General features: G+C 43.2%; 1 protein-coding gene and 1 pseudogene across 1 annotated transcript in view; one reads left to right on the forward strand and one right to left on the reverse strand.

Annotated features, from left to right (window-relative positions):
* maneal (mannosidase endo-alpha like) overlaps window positions 1-15,129 on the forward strand; it is a 27,286-nt gene that overhangs the window by 4,551 nt on the left and 7,606 nt on the right. The window lies entirely within an intron of this gene.
* Window positions 5,453-6,914, reverse strand: LOC116686274 (glycoprotein endo-alpha-1,2-mannosidase-like protein; annotated as a pseudogene).

A 15,129-nucleotide genomic window follows, 5' to 3' on the forward strand; every position in this document is an offset into this window, starting at 1 on the left:
TAGCGAGGGATCTGAAGCAGACAGGGTTGCTGTAGATTGAGGAGAACAAGACGAGCCCACTAAATGTAACGTCTAAGGAGCATCTTTAAGATTCCTATATTTTTATCACCCGTGTTTCTTTTTAGTGTAGTAAGTAAATGTTTTTACAGACTGCATCCCCCCCTCGTCCCTTCATTTTATAACTTTGTAATAGGGCAACCATTGATCCTTCTAATAAATTTTTGTCACCGTGCTGTTTGTCTGAATCTCCTGAGCCTCTAGAACAGGATTTCTCAGAGTGTGTCCGTGACCGCCTTGTCCTGGGGCTCCTGATAGACTATGTGTGTTTTAATTTTAAAACAGTCATACTGAAATCATTTCATACTGTCTGCAGCAACTCCAAGCCTAACAGTGAGGAGAAATGGTGTGTTTGTATAGTCAATATTAGTAAACTAATCCTAATTCAAACCTTATTTCAATTTTTAACTGTTTTTCCGTGTTGTAAGACTTCAGCCAAGAAGTAACCATTTTGCAACGCTGCCTCAATCTCAGTAACTAGATCGCGTGATAGTTGGAGGAAATACGGAGCAATCCCGTTATTGTCAACAAGATGGACAGTGGCTGCCCTGATGTCTCAGCATACAGCACACCGTGCCTCTCCTTATTCAGACGGTAAAGCAAGCTATTGGTGAAAACTGGCCTTTTAATTTAGCTGAACTCTGTTAGTAGAAGGCCTTTTTAATGTCAAGATTGTTTTTTGCATTTATTTAAGCCTTAGTTGATAGGGTAGCTGAAGTCTTGAAAGGGGAATTACATGCAGCAAATGGCTGCAGGTTGAATCAAACTGTGTGCCACTGCGTCAGGGACTGTGCTCTGTACATGGGGTGCACGCTCAACCAGGTGAGCTTCCGAGCGCCCCATGTTTGTTGTGTGTTTGTTTTTGGGACTGTTTTTGCAGCTAGTGGTCCTTGGTCTTAAAGCGTTGAAGAGCCAACCAGGTTTGGGTCCATGTTGCCCACTTACCACGTCTGTGCAGAGGGACTCTTCTGGGCTCTGATTTGTTGTGTCAGTTGACCTGTAAGCATATGTTATTCTCTAATTATAGTAGTATCGAATTTTTATGGTGGTGTTAAACACTTGAGCACTAATTAGACGTTGATAGTTGTATTTCTTCTAATGAGGCACCGCTGTTTGCCACATAACTATATAAAATCCATTTAAAGTTTTCTGCTGGCAAAGATTTGACCGAACCTAAACTAAAGTCCCGATACTTTCATACAGCAGAAAACTATTCCTTTGCAAGGAAGACCTGCATACAGAGAGTTTGATACCTCATATTGTTATGGTAGATGTGAAGGTGCTGAATAATTCATTCACATAGACAATATGTATGTTCCTGCAGGGAACTTTGTCCACGGTGCATAAGGTCTGCAAATAGTTTAGGAATATTAAAAACTAGTTGGAAAGCCTTGGTATATTGCAATTTATGTAATGTTCCATAAAATTGCAGAAGATTTGATTTATTATGAGGAATTGTTAGAGAGATTTGGTGTTTTATGGCAGTACAACACCAGAGGTGCATTTTACAATGTCGTATGTTAATTTTAGTCTGTGGTTTGTTCACACACCACTGCGGTCATTGTTCAAATCTCTTTTGACACATTAAATGAAATTCTCCTCGTTTCCAACTCCTCTAAGCCTGCAGATGGTGCTGCTTTACTGTGATTTCTAGTAGTAAACACAGGATATCTTGTACATGCTAAGCACTAGAGACTGCCATGTACTGGAGAAAGGAATAAGCGAGAGGGAAGGAAGAGACGAGGCCCGACATCGCCCGCCTGCTGCGTGGATTCTGTCTGATGTACCAGTGCTGCTGATCTTCAGATTCTTCTGCACTGCTGCGGAGACATAGCTGTCAACCAGCTGATTATTATTCAGCCACGCCACATCATTAGCATCTTTTAAATCCCTATGTTAAACTTATTTTATAGAAAGACGTTTATTTTTATGCTGTTGTTACTGTGTTTGTGTGAGTTAAGTTTGGCGACGAGAGTGGCTGTGAGACGGGTACGAGCACCGCGAGAGCATGGTTGTTTCAGATAAGTTTAGCTGACAAAACGTGAGCGTCATGCAGCAACGGCCAAAAGGACTTGGTAGATTAGAAAAAAGATTGTGTTTGGGTTCCCCTTAACTTACTCAGGCTCACAAACGCCGCTTCCTGCTTAAAGCCCGTGTGTATTCCCAGTCATCTACCCCGACCTCCTCCTAGCCAGATCGTGCGGTCTTATACAGCAGCAGTCATGTGCTGCATACAGTAGTAGATCAGTGGAATACGGACGTATGTACAGTGCAGTACTTTTGGTAGTATACAGGTTGAACGATATGGTTCATGAGTACAGCCTGCTTGTATTAGGGTTGTAGTATTTATTATCTGGGTCTCAGAGGCATTTACGTAAGTCTCTCACAGGGACCTAAATCCTGTAAAGGCTTTTCAAAGGAAAACTGCTGGAGAGAACTTTGTACTTGCAGTTTAAATCCCAAACTGTAGATTAGCAATGATTAGCGCTGTAAGGGCCTGGTATTTGGAAGGGGTTGCACAAGCCTGTTACTAACATGTCTTTTCATGGGCAAAGGCTTATGTGGGCAGAAGCATTAAAGCGTGGCATTAGAGTGTCCTGAGGGATCACGTTGCGCCAGAGATTCCTCAACATTAGGGCTGAAGCCAGGCTACAGGGACACTGGTGGTTCGCACGCCGCCCGGTGTTCCACTTCCAACTGCCTGGCACAGAGGCACTACTAGGCTTCACTGGTGAATTCCACATCTACCTACTCAGGTCTGCACACTGAGATCGACTCCAAGTTTTGTCAGATAAATTCGATGAGATGTCAATGTGTAGGCGGGTGGTACCGACATGTCAGGCCGTTTATTTGAACTTTTGAACCTTTTTTTTCTTTGAGTCAGTTCATTGAAATACTTGAAAGGCCCAAAATACAGACCTCCGTCCTTTTATACTCATAAAAAGTCTTTCGACGCACTTTTGTGTTATTATATTTTTAATTGATATAAAGTACCAGTAATATTTAGGAACATTATCTATGAAGATTAATTGAAGTGGTCAGATGGGGAAAATGATTTGTTGTTGCAATGTCCCAGTGTTCCCCGACCTCCTTCAGTTAGTACAGTGTTCTAGCGAGGGTGTGGACCTCACCATTCGATTTGATTCTTGTTGGGCCTGTGTCAATATAGACTGTGGTCTAGACCTCTCTGTAAGTGTCCTGAGTACTCTTGTTATGTTTTGAGAAATAATAACAATAAATAATAATAAAATTGACTTGATTAAACGGATCATCGATGCATCTCAATACAACAATGTTTTTATGCAAATTTTCATGTGTGGTTTAAAAAAATATACGTATAAATCTGAGTTTGTTAGATTTTGAGATACAGTTTGTCACACACAAGTTTCATGAAATGTTTGTGTACTGGGTGAGCTGGTCACAGTATGTGATAAGTAAGATCAACAGCCTACATCCTGCACCGGCGCAGCCAAAAGCCTGACGCAAGTGTCTTTCTGGGCATGCTGGTCTTACTGGGCGGCTGGTTTTACAGGGAGGTGTGTTCAGGTGCATTCTGGGCGTGCTGGTTTTACAGGGGTTGTGTTCAGGTGCATTCTGGGGGGCTGGTCTTAAGGGAGGTGTGTTCAGGTGCATTCTGGGCATGCTGGTTTTACTGGGCGTGCTGGTTTTACAGGGAGTGTGTTTCAGGTGCTTTGCTGGGGGTGGTGCTGGTCTTACAGGGGGTGTTGTGTTCAGGTGCATTCTGGGGTGCTGTCTTACAGGAAGATGTGTTCAGGTGCATTCTGGGGGCGTGCTTGGTCTTACAGGGAGTGTGTTCTTCAGTTGCATTCTGGGGGGCTGGTTTACAGGGAGGTGTGTTCAGGTGCATCTGGTGCTGCGTCTACAGGGGGTGTGTTCGGGCTGGTCTTACAGGGAAGCGTGTTCAGGGCATTCTGGGGGTGGGTGTCTTACAGGAGGTGTGTTCAGGGCATTCTGGGCTGTGGTCTTACAGGGAGGTGTGTTCAGGTGCATTCTGGGAGTATTGCTATCTTGAGGCAGCGGGAAGTGATCACGCCATTGACCAACAAAACCTCTGAAGTCAATAACGCAGCATTCAATGTTTTAACAGCACATTAGATAAAAAGGCCTAGGCTCGTGCACATCGTGCACACTCTATACTTGTACACACACAAGGAAGCGCAGCAGCACACACACATGTAAAAGATTAAAATATTAATATTACGGGGAAAAACCTCCTCATAAGGTCCAAACGCGCCTGGCTGTTAAAGAGAATGGGAGAGGACCTCTGATTGGTTGATTGCATGTTACACCCAGAACGCACCTAGTACTAATGAACACTAGTAACCCTTGGCCTCTGTGGACCCTGCACGGACCCTTTGGACACGCCCTAAACCCACGCCCCGTGCGCTGAGATCATTAAAATAGGGCCCTACATGGGTTTTGCCTAAGGATTTATGTATGTCTTATTAGATCATGTATGTATGTACAAATGTATTTCAGTCACACTGTTTTCTGATTTGTACATGTCTTTTTTTAATAACTGATATCAATTATCAGAATCAAATCAAGAGAGAATAGCAATTTCATCTAGAATCGATCGTTTTCCCACCCCTCATTCTAACTAACAGCGATGGCCAAAACTGGGAAAAGAGAACCAAAGTTGCAATAAACCCACAATGATCCTTTAGCTTAAGGGTTGTACAGATTTCCTCTGCTTCTGAATCCTTGTCCAACTAAAAAAACTCAATCAGTGTTCAATCAAGTGCTTGAGTGTTTTTTGTTTTTGAACCCTGATAGTAAGAACAGGCAGGACTAAACTACACCAATTACAAAAGTGTCAAAGGACCCTAACCCACGACCTTTCATTAACTTCTCCTTCTGCCCTATCTTTCTATTCAGCACACCACTAATTATTCATCAACTCCAACAAATTCAATTCATATACTAGACTCTGTCTGCAGTAATTGACGGAATACCCGTTCCTGCAACCAGGGCTTTGATCATCTCAAACTGTCTTTGTAGTTTCTTGGGCAGTGAAGCCACTGTTACTACAGGAACAAACCACACATTTAATTAGTCTTAAAGCTAAGGAAAAGTATTTCATCACAGAAAATAAGAAAAAAACCCTACAGAGCAGAGTTTCGGTACATAGACGCCAATTTGTAGATTCCATAAACAGATCCAAACAGAGTTGTAATCGGGTAACGATGATGATCTGTCCATCATTGTGACATATTAGTGACATTATTACCTGTACAAAAATGCAAGTGCTTAAAAGCGTAAGGGTAGAGTAACATTTAGAGAAAGTTCTGAGAGTTGGGGAAACCGGTAGGTTGTGGACATTAGGGGCATCATGTCATTGCTGGGCATGCTTCACCAGGAAACGAGGCCATGTTCACATTAGCCATTTGTCCTTCTCCTGTGAGTTTCTCGGCCACTGGCGCGTAAGCTCTAAGTAGTGGTCTGGTGGTGGGTGGTAGTCGCAGGTACAAACGGGCCACGGTTTTCTTGGGTACCGCCTTTTCTATCTGCGTGCCTTCGTGCCATTGGTTAAAGGAGTAAGGGTGACGATTTCTGGTCTGACGGACAACGCTGCCTGCACAGGATGTGTCGTAGTAACGTCCGTTCACCCGGTTCCTGGTGTTTGTGGTGTTCCATGGCCGGACGCTGTGTCCACGTACCCCGGACCGACACTAGGAATAAAGAGCGATTGTTTGCATCACGAAGGCCTGATGGCTTTCCAGTTCTGGTGGATGAGCCAAAGGAGAAGCCGTTGGAGGCAAGTAGGTGTACATGCCATCAAAGCCACTTGCTAGGTGTCAGTTTGTTGCGCTCTTCCACAATGAGGGCGACGAAAAAGCCGTCGTAAGGCGTGCCTCTGATGCTGTGGAGCCTTTAGTCTTCAGAAGCTCCGCCCAGGACTCTGGTGGTATCAGGTAGGAGTCATAGACATAAAGAGAGGCAGGACTCGCCCTGTGCTGGATCGGAATCTGTAGAGGCGCCATGCTTTCCATACCTGAGAAAAATTAGAAAGGAAGAATTTCAAGCTGTTACAATAGCATGGACCGTAAGAGGATCATCAGTGGCCTGCTTTGTTGTTTTTCACCAAAGTCAGAAAGTTAGGAATGTCTAAATCCTACACACGGGCTAACCGTTAGGGGAGGAACTGAAAGTAACTGGGTAGTCAGGAGACATGATTCATAGACATCCAGGTGTGAGGTGTGGTCTTTGGTGGTCTTTCTAGCCCTGTTTGGTTTCCACTAACTTCTGAAATTAATACCTGTTCCGCTCAACTTTGACTACTGTTTAGAGCTATGGAGATAATGTACAGGGGGTTTAACACAGTTTGTTTTCTAAAAACTGGAAAAGAGGTTAATTAGACCAAAACAACTAACCTACGATGCTACTAGCTTCGCAGAGCTACGGTCAGTCTGGATCGCTGACTGTTCATTAACCGGATCGCCGCTGGATGTCCCTCGCCTTCCCTGTTGTGTGTTGCCGTTCTAACGCAACCTGAACCTCCAAACTAGCAAGCTACGCTATGAAATGTCTAATTACAATAATATATATGTATATATATATATATATATATATATATTTATATCTGATATATAATATATATAATAATATATATATATTAATATATATAACAATTAAATGATGGTGGCTAATTAGATATTATCTGCATCCAAAGGCTGCGGCTCTGGCCACGTTTCCTTTTTAAATGAGGACAACAAGGTAAGCTAACAGGCGTACATGCTAGTGATGGAAGCGTAGACATCCAGCTGAATGGTCTCGGGCCTCAGTGGGACCCAGGTAGTCAGCCAGGCTTGAGGCTTCAGGCACAATCTCTTCATCAGTGGACTTATACTACTGTTGTACTACTGTTTTAAACTAACTGTTCTATTGTTTGGTTTTGCCTAAGTTTTTAACTTTAGTTATTGTATAAATCATTCATGTTTATCTTTGGAACGTATTGCACCGTGGGTTGCAGAGAACTTCTCTTCGAGTCCTCTGTACAGTTGCCTCTGTCTGGCACGTATTGCAGAAATGAAAATAAACTTCCTGACTTGAACTTAATGATGCAAAAGTGCCACATGTACACATTTAACCAACTTCAGTTCACCGGGTCGCCATTCAAAAGCTACTTATGCTGAACATAAACCATCATCTCTTTTTCTGTCCCTCCAGTTTATCTTTCATTTTATGCAGAGGTCAGCACAGTGGGTTTCTGAAAACATTGGCAGCAAGATTCAGTCTTTGAAAAGCTTTGATATGACTCCAGTCCTGAATGGCATGTCTTTATTTGTTCCTGGTCACAGTGTGACATCATGGGCTTCTTTCTTTAATCAGACTACTACTGAATATCCTCTTAGATCTGATTAGCCTCACAGCCGCGTCGCTCTCTTAAAGTAACCATAATACACCCTGCTGCAGTTTATGGAAAAATGGTATATATCAAATGGTATTATACAGACAAAGAGTCTGTTCCCTTTGACACACATTCAGACAAACGCCCACCTTCTGATGCTATAACAGACCGGATCACAGAGGGACATCTATATCTAACAACCTTTTCCTCGTCTTCCCTTCTCAGGCGCCCATGTTTCACCACATCGCTAGACTTCTAACCTCAGATCTGAAAGCAGAGCTCCATCTGTGGGCAGGGAAGGAACACACATCTGTACAGAGGACAGAGAAAACAACTACTTGTCAAATGATTTGATTAGTTGTCATGCATGCTCGGTCCGTCCGTCCTTTGTATGGCTGTATGTGAAACGCCACCTGTGCAAAAACAGTTATTTCAACATGCATGTCAATCAAAAGGTCATCCAACACAACAACCTGAACAAATAAGGGGTTATGCAGTGAATTTAAACTGAGCACTCAGTGGTTCATAATTCCAGTGTATTATTTATTTGATGCACTGACTTAGTCTGAGCCCGCTAACTGTTTGGCCGCGCTGCCTGTGAGTCACAGTGTTGATTTTGTGTCATTTGTGTCTACTCCGGAGGTGCTAGGAAGACGGGGATTGCATGTTTCTGATGACCAATCCAAGCAAGTCTAGTGTCAGCTGAGCAACAAGTAATCCTAAGTTTTAGAAAGGAGCTGTCAGCTTCAGCTTCTAGTTACACTAATTTATGCTCTTCTGCACCATAGCCCTACAAAAGTGGCCCGATGTTTTACTTGCGCGTTGGTGTGGGTGTCGATTCTCTTTAAGAGAATAGCAGGGCGCGGTGTGTTAGGCGAGTGTTAGAGCGACAGTGATTATCTTCAGAGCGAGTAGTGACTCTGGATCATAGTGAGAGCAACAAAGTGTCTCCCCTGTTCTTTCTGACCCCCCCCCCACAGCTACTGCATGTGACCTAATATTAAGGGTGAAATGGTCTCGGGAGAAACAACTGCCAAAGTAATGCTCTGAAGTAAGCAAGGAAAGGACATGTCCCATCAAGACACGTCTTAATGGAAATGAATGGTCCTATTTTAACGATCTAAGCTCACGGCGGGCGCAGGTGTCTTTAGGGCGTGTCCAAATCCTCTTTGCTAGTTTAACAGTGGAAAAAAGGTTGGTGTACCGAACGCGTGGTCCTAAAGGGTTGTCCTTAGTGTCTTCATTAATCAGAGGTGTGTTCTGGCGTAACATGCCATCAACCAATCAGAGGTCATCTCCCATTCCCTTTCACAGCCAGGTGCGTTTGTACCTCAGAGCACACCCTTCAACGGAGAGTTTACTGAGCAGAAGAGGGATGTTCAGGAGAAGTGATCGATTTTTGGTTTTAAACTTCTGCATAGTGTGCGTCCCTGTGTGTAACAGCAGGTGTGCGTCCCTGTGTTGTAACAAGCTGGTGTGCGTCCCTGTGTGTGTAACAGCTGGTGTACGTCCACTGTGTGTGTAACAATCATTGTGTGCGTCCTGTGGTGTAACAAGCATGGTGTGGTCTGTGGTGTAACAAGCATGGTGTGCGTCCCTGTGTGTGTGAACAAGCATGGTGTCGTGTGCGTGAGCCTAGTGCCATTTTCCTAATGTGCTTTAATAATGAAATGCTGCGTTATTGACTTCAGTTTTTGTTGGTCATGGCGCGATCACTTCCTGTGAATAGACAACAAAGATGGGCGCGGGAGCATTTGCTATTTAACCACGGTGGGCGCTGGACGGGAAACTGACACCGCGTCGACCTTTACCATCAAGGACACTGCGTTGGGTTTGCGCTACCCGGTGCAAGATAGGGCCCTGAGACGGAGACAGTCCAAGGTAAAGAGTGGCCAGGAACTAGTAGCGACACTGGGATCAGGGAAATCTGTTTAGAGTGCCTTCATTTATTCACTAAAAATGGATATTTTGAACCCGCACATCAATCATTGTATTGCACGTTGTCAAATTTACAAGTATACACCGATGTACAACGATATGACAATATTTTCTGTATGGATGATTTTGTCCTGGCCCTAGTGGAGACTGGACTCTGGTTTTACAACCGGTGATACACTAAGTGACATCTCTGGAAGTAAGGTCTATATAAAAAAATAGTTTTCTATGAGCTATCTTTTTAAAGTGCCTCTATTTTAAACCATGTTCCCATGGACCACCCTGATATAGAATGCAACATCCAGGTAGTTTGGTTTTGGCCTTTTCTTGTCGTTGTTCACAGCTGGGTTTGGAATCCCCTGGAGGACAGCTTTCCCTTAGCCATGCACAGGTATTAGCCAGATGCTTTTTCTCCTCAAATGGAAGCAGTCTCCCCTCCAAGCCAAAGTAGACTGCAGCAGTAGAACCCCCCCCCCCCACACACACCACACACACACACAAACACACACACTGGTAAGGGTGGAATGGGAAATGGGTGGATGTGTATATGTGGAATAAATGAAGAAATGGGGACAAGAGAGACAGCAGTGTGCTGATGCTTTTCTTTTTTTTGTGCTGTTAAGTGTTGCCAAGAAACCTACAAAGAAGGTGCGCGGTGCGTGCGTGTGTGGTGGTGTGCGTGCACCTGCAGTACACAAAAACTCACCCTTCTGTGTTTTGTGAACCATATGTTTCCTGCTGCTCTGTGGTGTGTGAAGACTGCAGGACTGACTCATTTGACTTTTTTTTTATTTATTTGTCTAACCATTGCTTCTTTAGAGGAGAGTGTAGAACATGTGTACGTTCAGAAGTAGTTTTAGTTGTCAACAGAAAACCAATTGGACAGATAGTCCAGCTAGCTGTCGGATTTACCTGCGGAGAGATCGAGGACCAGCAGTACCATAGTCCTCAGATTGGACAGTAGTCTAGCTAGCTGTCTGGATTTACCCTGCAGAGACACTGAGGACCAGGTCGCCATAGTCCTCAGATTGGACAGATAGTCTAGCTAGCTGTCTGGATTTACCCTGCAGAGACCTGAGGACCAGGTCCCATAGTCCTCAGATTGACAGATAGTCTAGCTAGCTGTCTGGATTACCCTGCGAGATCTGAGGACCAGGTACCCATAGTCCTCAGATTTGACAGATAGTCTGCTAGCTGTCTGGATTTACCCTGCAGAGATCTGAAGAACAGGTAACATAGTCCTCAGATTGGACAATAGTCTAGCTAGCTGTCTGGATTTACCGCAGAGATCTAGAAACAGGTAACCATTCCTCAGAAATCAACCGCAGGATAGACCGCCAGCACAGAGACAGAGGACAGGGAAAGACATCCGGCCAAATGAGAGAAAACTCAGCAGAATTTCCGTGACAATCCTGGAACTAGAACGTTGAGGATGTAGACTACATGGGATAAAATTCACATACTGTACAACCTCCCTAACTATTACAAATTACTAGAGTCCCCAGGTAAGCCCGTATCATGCATGATGGCTTTTACAATGCTTTTTGGTTCTGCGCCAAACCACACACACAAACTATAAAAAATAACCTACGCCCATATTTGCTCTGTTGCTTATTGTCATTAAAGCTCAAAGAGAGAGGTGTCTCTGTCCTTTTAAAAGACCACCTGGGTGAGTTGAACTACAGTCCTCTTACTAGCCCTCACCAACACATGGAACACAAGCCATTTCAACTACAGATAATCATATTCCAAAAGTACTGTTAGATGTTATATCCAGTAGGACTTTTAGTTCTTATGCAGCAGAGATTTTTTTGATAAGAACTAATAAAAAAGACTCACTAAAACTGAGGTATGAGAAAAAGCGGTGTTGTGTTATTCTGGCAGCAGCTGAGAGGGATTGTAGCGGTGGTACGTATGAAGGTCTACTGCAGCGCCGCGGCAAACAGTTAAAGCTTTGACAGAGCTGTCGAGCCACAAACACTGAGCGCCCCAGCCACGCCTTTCACAAGGGCTGCAGGTCTTCCTAAACAGTTTCCATGGTAACACGGCGATGTTTGGAGCACGGGCTCGACTGGTTGGTAAATCATGAAGGCCAGCGAGGCTGCTCATCTGTCTGGTTTGCCCCCCTCCATGAAGCTGAAACACTTTCTTTTTGGAAATTATCATCCAATATCATTTTAAGGTGGTTTTTCAAACACAAGCTTGTCAGAAATATGTCTTCAGCTTTATGATGCTACTCGTACTTTATTACTTTTTACTTTAGTAACATTGCACATTTAATGCAGGACTTTTTTACACTGTAGTCATACTTTTAAAGGATGGAATTATTCTTCACACCCTGATTATTATAATAGCTGCACTACTGTACATCATATGTTTGTGCAAAAAACTAAATGAAACTAAAAGTCTGATATTTACATTCTCACCTGTGGTGTACGACGCCTTCACTGGCAGGCCTCCTGAAGATTCACCAACGTTTGGCTTCTCTCAGATGACAAACCTCAACCTGGAGCGCTGTTATATCATCATGTTGGAATATGCTATATTACATCAGCTACTTCTGCAACTGAGATGATAATTCAGCAGTACAGATGGAAAATATCTTATGGAAGCAAGAAACAAGTCTGTGCAATGCAACTTGGCTTCTTGAGGTCTGCAAAGCGAACCAGAAAAAAGCTGAAATAATCGCATATGTATGCACATACTATCCATATTTACCAAAAACTAGAGCCACCGTGCACAGTAGTGCATCTCTGCTGGGTGCCAGAACACATCTAAGTATCAGCGTAAACCAGGATACTAGGACTCACGCAGTTTCATTAACAGATCCATCAAACCCAAAGGAGCGAGCTCCACCTTTCACCTCTTGGTCAGGTGTAGCTTTCAGGTGCTCTTCATCAACCATAAAACGCAATGCAATATAATTCTTCCGTACAGAATTAGGTATGCTTTTGCGAGGATGAGTAGATCCAGAATGCACACATTTCCATACGATACCATCATTTCAAAGTAGTTTACCACTGTTCATGCTGTACTGCTATAATTATTAGGAATCATATTCTTTAAATCGTATATCTGTCTGTCTCTGTAAATTATCGAGGGTCTAGACCTACTCTATATGTAAATTATAGAGCGGTCTAGACCTGCTCTATCTGTAAATTGTGAGCGGTCTAGACTTTCTATCTGTAAATATGAGCGGTCTAGCCCGCTCATCTGAATTATAGAATGGTTCTAGACCTGCTCTATCTGTAATTATAGAGCGTCTAGACCTGCTACTATCTGTAAATTTAGAGCGGTCTAGACCTGCTCTATCTGTAAAATTTAGAGCAATCTAGACCTGCTCTATCTGTAATTATAGAGCGGTCTAGACCTGCTCTATCTGTAATTATAGAGCAATCTAGACCTGTCTATCTGTAAATTAAGAGGTCTAGACCTGGTTCTATCTGTAAATTATAGAGCGGTCTAGACCTGCTCTATCTGTAAATTATAGAGCGGTCTAGACCTGCTCTATCTGTAATTATAGAGCGGTCTAGACCTGCTCTATCTGTACAATTGAGCTAGAGTCTCAATCAGATCTACTCTATCAGATATAGTGTCTCAAGATAACGTTTGTTAGATTTGATGGTTTAAACAAAATGGCGGAAAACAAAAGCTCTGTAGCGGCTAGTCTATATCCTCGACCGGTGGATTTATCAGGATATGTAGCGGATAAATTCACCAGCAACTGCTTCTCATTTTATTGTTACCACTTCTATTTAAAGCTCTATGTTACCTCTCTCCCCTCCTGCTGCTATTGGCATAAGTTACAATCAGCGGTATCTAATTTATCTGAAAGGCGAATGGCCATGACTTAAGATGTCTACTCTACAGAGGAGGAGAGAAGATGGGCCTTTCAGTTCCCAACTTTACACTATTTTGGGCTTTGTCTTAAGAACCCCTCCTTCCCTGGTTTAACCCAGATGTGTCCGTTTGCTGGCGTCCCTTAGAGAGTGCTATGACAGAGCCTTGGTCCCTCCATGACGTTCTTTTTGCCAATGTTCCAACAAACAGTGCCAGCTAGGTTTGGCCTATTGTGAACCGCCCTCGCTCACGTTTGTCTTTTAGGAGCATTATTTACAGGCTGCAGTTCCACTGCATTAAGATCATGGAATTAATAGTAGGTTTTAGCTACATTTCAGAGAGAAATATTCTACTTTTACTCCACTACATTCATCTGACAGCTTTAGTTACTTTAGTTACTTTAGTTACTAGTACTTTAACATTCTGATTTCTGCACACAGAACACATGTAGATTATAATCTGATTTTTTATAAAGTAACCTAGCAACAATATAAAGTCCAGCTGAGCTGATGAGACCATAAACACAGCGGTTGGATCCTCACTCTTTCTACCATGGGAGGAGAGTTCTGCTTACGTACTTTTACCTTTAATTCTAAGTACATTTTCCACACACACACACCACACACACACACACCCACACACACACACACACACACACACACACACACACAACACCACACACCACACACACACACACACACACACACACACACACGCACTGGTCACAAACACAGACTTCAGTCTGTATGTCAGTGGAGCTTCAGTCCCTCGGGTAGTGGGACTGAGACACACAAGCTGTCAGATGAATGTAGTGGAGTAAAAAGTAGAATATTTCTCTCTGAAATGTAGCTAAACCTACTATTAATTCCATGATCTTAATGCAGTGGAACTGCAGCCTGTAAATAATGCTCCTAAAAGACAAACGTGAGCGAGGGCGTTCAACAATAGGCCAAACCTAGCTGGCACTGTTTGTTGGAAACATTGGCAAAAAGAACGTCATGGAGGGACCAAGGCTCTGTCATAGCACTCTCTAAGGGACGCCAGCAAACGGACACATCTGGGTTAAACCAGGGAAGGAGGGGTCTTAAGACAAAGGACCAGAAATAGTGTTTAAAGTTGGGAACTGAAAGGCCACCATCTTCTCTCCTCCTCTGTAGAGTAGACATCTTAAGTCATGGCCATTCGCCTTTCCAGATAAATTTAGATACCGCTGATTGTAACTTATGCCAATAGCAGCAGGAGGGGAGAGAGGTAACATAGAGCTTTAAATAGAAGTGGTAACAATAAAATCAGAGAAGCAGTTGCTGGTTGAATTTATCCGCTACATAGTCCTGATAAATCCACCGGAGTCGAGGATATAGACTAGCCGCTACAGAGCTTTTGTTTTCCGCCATTTTGTTTAAACCATCAAATCATAACAAACGTTATCTTGAGACACTATACTGATAGAGTAGATCTAGACCGCTCTATAATTTACAGATAGAGCAGGTCTAGACCGCTCTATAATTTACAGATAAGCAGTCTAGACCGCCTATAATTTACAGATAGAGCAGGTCTAGACCGCTCTTATTTACAGATAGAGCAGGTCTAGACCGCTCTATAATTTCCAGATAGACAGTCTAGACCGCTCTATAATTACAGATAGAGACAGGTCTAGATGCTCTATAATTTACAGATAAGCAGGTCTAGACCGTCTATAATTTACAGATAGAGCGGTCTAGATTGCTCTATAATTTACAGATAGAGCAGGTCTATACCGCTCTAAATTTACGAGATAGAGCAGGTCTAGACCGCTCTATAATTTACAGATAGAGCAGGTCTAAACCATTCTATAATTTACAGATAGAGTAGGTCTAGACCGCTCTATAATTTACAGATAGAACAGGTCTAGACCGCTCTACAATTTACAGATAGAGCAGGTCTAG

The sequence above is a fragment of the Etheostoma spectabile genome, unplaced genomic scaffold (genome assembly GCF_008692095.1).
Source record: "Etheostoma spectabile isolate EspeVRDwgs_2016 unplaced genomic scaffold, UIUC_Espe_1.0 scaffold340, whole genome shotgun sequence".
Taxonomy (NCBI): domain Eukaryota; kingdom Metazoa; phylum Chordata; class Actinopteri; order Perciformes; family Percidae; genus Etheostoma; species Etheostoma spectabile.